Source organism: Macaca nemestrina, chromosome 11 (assembly GCF_043159975.1).
Source record: "Macaca nemestrina isolate mMacNem1 chromosome 11, mMacNem.hap1, whole genome shotgun sequence".
NCBI classification, from domain to species: Eukaryota; Metazoa; Chordata; class Mammalia; order Primates; family Cercopithecidae; genus Macaca; species Macaca nemestrina.
In genome coordinates this window covers 81178255-81183189 of record NC_092135.1, presented here as the reverse complement: position 1 = coordinate 81183189, position 4935 = coordinate 81178255, and the positions used below count along the sequence as shown (strand labels likewise).

The 4935-nt window shown below is 41.5% G+C and overlaps 1 pseudogene; it reads right to left on the bottom strand.

Annotated features, from left to right (window-relative positions):
* Nucleotides 1–489: 489 nt before the first annotated feature.
* LOC105499554 (protein lin-28 homolog A pseudogene) lies at nucleotides 490–1097 on the bottom strand (annotated as a pseudogene).
* Nucleotides 1098–4935: the final 3838 nt, after the last annotated feature.

The window sequence follows — 4935 nt, the reverse complement described above, 5'->3', positions numbered from 1 at the left end:
TCCCAAAAGTGGGTATGAGGATACAAGATGTGGAAAAAAAAAAAAAACACTGCCTTACTCCTGAGCGATTTCCTTTCACAGAATGTAGTGGCTGGGCTCCGTGAATCTGGTCTTATCCTTAATCATTTCACTCTGGCATGGGAATTATTGCATATCCTTCTTCAAAAGGAAAACAACTTCCCTATCCAGGCCACTTTCAAAAGCTGGAAACTCTGGAGATGGAGCCTCAGATAAAGCATGCAGGTTGTAGGGTGATTCCCACGTCCTGGTTGCCCCCAGAACTCCCACTTATATTTGGACAGAGCATGGTTGGAGCTCCTTTGACTCACCCTTTCCCCCAACAGAGGGAAGAAAGGGTGACGGTGTGAACCCCAGTCTGAGACACATGGCAGTGCCAAGTACCCCCGGTTCACTCTGTTCCCACTTTCTCCACTCTGCCTGCTCCTCAAAACTTCCTGATAGCAAAGAATAGCCCCCACCCATTGTGACTCAATTCTGTGCCTCTGGGAGCAGGGCAGGGCTGTGGATTTCTTCCTCCCCACAGTAGGTTGGCTTTCCCTGTGCGCTAGGGCCCTGCTGGGCCTTCAGCGGACATGAAGCTACCGTATGACTGATGCTCTGGTAGAAGTGGCACTTCTGGGGCTGGGGTGGCAGCTTGCATTCCTTGGCATGATGGTCTAGACCTCCACAGCTGCAGCACCTGACGTCCGATCTGCGCTTCTGCATGTTCTTCCCCTTTGGCCACCTCACTCCCAATACGGAACGCCCCACTAGGTCCGGTGACACGGATGGATTCCAGACCCGTGGCTGACTACTTAAAAGGTAGTCAGCCTCACCCTCCTTCAAGCTCAGGAAGCCTTTCAAGTGCAGCTTACTCTGGTGCACAAAGACGTCCACTAGGGGTTTGAGCGCGACCCGGGCGCGGGCGGTCATGGACAGGAAGCAGAACCCCATGCGCACGCTGAACCACTTACAGATGCAGCAGCTGAGGCTCGTACGCCGCCCGCCCGGGCCGCATCTTCCCGCGCCTCCTCGGGTGCCTCTTCTGCTGCCTTGGCGCAGCCACCTATAAACTGCTGGTTAGACCCTGAGCCCATGGTCCTCAGCTAAGCCCGTGGCTCCGGGCCCCTGGTCAGGCAGCTACTGGCACCAGAGAACTCCGAAGGCCAACATCTGAATTTACTAGAATCCTGATTGTTAAGTATATACTGTCAGGTACAAATTTGTTTACAGAGTTCATAGAACAATGCTGAATTTATCAGACTTAGTATTTTGCTGCAACTAGAAGCTCCAAGGGTTAAGAGGAGGCTTCAGATTTAAAAGGTAAGAATGTCCTATTTAGGAGACCCTTCCTTATACACCTATCACTCATTAATTTTCCCAAATAATTTTTGATTTATTAAATATTTTCTTACTTTTATACACAATTCCCAAAAAATATACACAAAAGTCAAAAAATAAATTTTCTTGTCACAAACGGTTAAGTGTAGTATTAATCATATCTCATGTTACACAAAATCTGTGAATTTTGTTTGTTCCCTTTACAACTGAACGTACAGACAATTGATTAAGTCCTGTGGGCACCAAGTTGTGGTTAGTTTCTATTCTTCATTCCTAATCTTTTTACACCTTTGAGTCAATTGTGTTATGTTTGTAAGATATGGGCTTTCATCACTTCTATCAGTGCCTTCAATTTTCCTCATCACTCTCCTACTCCTACTTTTCCAATCTTGTCCAGAAGTTTCAAAGGGGTTGTTTATATCCATGGCTTCTTTGGCGCTACCAGCTTTAAAGATCACATAGCCTGGATCTGTCAGGGCCCATCCCCCCCATCCCAACAGAGAATGACTACAAGTGAAGATAATGTGGGGAGGGTCCATGGAGAGAGTCAAACAATTATGAGAAAAAGACTCCATCCTAGTGTGATCATTTGAACCCCGGAATTCAGACAATTCTACGACCTACTCCTGGAATACTTGGATATATAGTACATAAAAAATCCCTTTTTTGCTTAAATCTTAACCTATTTTAAAATAAATAGATACAGAGAGCCACACAAAATACCACTCTTGAAATCACCTGCCAAGTCAAGAAATAAAACTTTGCCAATTATCTCAGAAGCCCCTTGCGTTAGTCTGTTTCACTCTGCTGATACACACCTGAGACTGGGTAATTTATAAAGAAAACTAGGTTTAATGCACTCACTGTTCCATGTGGCTGGGGAGGCCTCACAATCATGGCGGAAGGAGAAAGGCATGTCTTACGTGGCAGCAGATGAGAGAGAATGAGCGCGAAGTGAAAGCGGAAACCTCTTATAAAACCATCAGGTCTCCTGAGGTTTATTCACTACCATGTGAACAGTATGGGGGAAACCACCCTATGATTCAATTATCTCCCACTGGGTCCCTCCCACAACACGTGGGAATTATGGGAGCTACAATTCAATATGAGATTTGGGTGGGGGCACAGCCAAACCACATCACCCCTCTATATGTCCTGTCTCTATCTCAAAAAAGGAATCACAATCTTGACTTTTATACCAATAAATTCCTCATTTCTTTATAGTTTTGCCACCCAAATGTGCATCCCAAGCCACTATATTGTTGTCCGTTAAATTCTGTCATTTAAATCCCTTTCATCTATGTGTTCTACCCCCCGCTTTCTTTACATTTGATCTGTATTTGACCTGTCTGCTTTCCCAGTGAAGTTTGCCAATTACATATTCATGACACCGTTCAGCATGTTCCTCTGTACTGTTTTCTGTCTTGTTTCCAATTTCCAGCAAATTGGCAGCTAGAGTGAAAGGCTTGATCAGACTCAAGTTCAATGCCTTTAGCAAGACCATAGATGGTATGGGTCTTTAATCTAGTGAAATATAATGTCTAGTGGCCTCTTTCTATTGTGATACAAGCAGCTATTGTGGTTCACAGTCTCATGTTGTAAGCAGCCAATTTCTCCAAAGAAACCCTGCCTTCAAAACGACATATTTGGCATTAGGAATACACATTACTACTGAGCTGGTCATTGTTTCTAGAACTCATCTCAGTCTTTCCATATTCATGAGTTCATGCTGACACTCTCAACTCAAATTCAAAGCTACAGAGTTTTTATTGTTGTTGTCTTAACTCAATCTTTTCTCAAACTTCTCTTTTCTTGTCTCAGTTGTCTCTATTTTGCTTGAGTTGCTCTGACTCTATTCCAAGCTGTTTCATCTTAGAGTGGGGCACTATCCTGGAAGAGAATCCTTGCAAGTCTGTTTCATTGGTGAATCTAGAAGCTAAACGATTCCAGATCCTTCAGCACACACTGTCATTCCCTTGCACTCACCCAATACCGGATTGAACAAAACCCTCTTAGTATTCATTGCCGTTCTCAAATTGGTCTGCTCACTTTATGGTGAACTTCTGTGGGTATTTGGTTCTCCTGTTCTCCACCGATTCCTCTGCTTTCTCTTACATAGATGTTGACACTGTACAGGTCTTGGGTCTAGTGGTTTGTCTTCATGTACTGACTGTGTTTGATTTGTGGGGATAGCCTGTCTCCCGGCTTTGTAATAAACATTGTCAATAGGTTTTTAGTGTTACTATCTAGCTTTGTCTCCTTTTATGTAAGCATTTGGAGACACAACAACACCTTCACTGCTGCCATATTCCTGGGATCACTCAGACTATTTTAAGTAGGTTTTTGCCATTTTAAGTCAAGAGCATATTGACTAACACAGACCCAATCATTTATCTCATTAAAAGCTACCTTACATACACTAACGCCAAACCATTACATTAAAAGAAACTAGCATAATGATAACTTTAAATGCTTATAGTAAACATAGACTCTAAATGAATGGCTAAAAGTGAACAATATACTTTGAAATAAACCTTTTTGTTAGCTAATTTTTTTATGGTCTTTAGTCCTTTAGTGGGTGCTCCTAACATTTTAAAGAAAAATGTCCAGCAGCAGATTTGCAAGTTTTCTTTAGCATAAGGCCCATGCCCTAGTTCTGTTAATCAATAGATTTGAGAACACAAATTCAAACCATGTTAAATTATTTCCCTACTACAACTGTTTACAGCAGTTATTTCATCTATTCATTAAACAAAAGAAATAAACTGAACTTACTCTACTGTGATCCCTAGAGTTAATGCTGCAGGTGAAACAACTTTATAACGAAGTATTCAGGAACAGAACCTCCTCAGACATGGTTCAAAATTGCTGACTTTATATTAAGTTATGGTAAGTTTTTAGTACAAAATATGAACTAATTTTGAAAATTATCAATGTTATTAATGAGGAAATCAGTAACACACTGGTTCTATTTTATTAAATACTAATTTAGAGTAACTTGAAATAAATCCAGTTATCCTAAAGTCAAGTGCTACTGCCTAGGCTTATCTTTTTTCATAAGGCCAAAAATGGCCACCACTGCTGTTTACAAACAAAAACAGCTTATATTGTGAAAGCCTATAAGCCTCTATCATCTTAAAATCAGTAATATTTAAATAATATTTTTGGGTGAAATTGAGAGAAAAGCCCTGCAGTTAACTCATAATCTCTGCTTTAATTTGTAAAGGAAGTTTCATGCTTATAGGAATTCAATTGCAACAATCATGAGATTATTATTCTCCATTAATATATTCTTCAGAGCTTCTCATAGGCTTTAGTTAAAAGGAGCTACACAGATGTAGGAAATGATCAAGATACTGCTTGGTCTCCATCACAACAAAATACTCCAAAGACCTCTCAAACGACACATGTCCCATTACATTATCCCTTGCACCCTTCCACGTTTATTTGCAGTGTTGAGACACTATATAGCTTCCTGTTAACTTTGCCCTTTTTGCTCAGGGCAAAGCCTCACCTTTTTTAAGATCTCTGCAGCAACTGCTGCAATAAACTGCTGCCTGCTGGGCCATCAAATCGAGATGCCTTGTGAAAAAG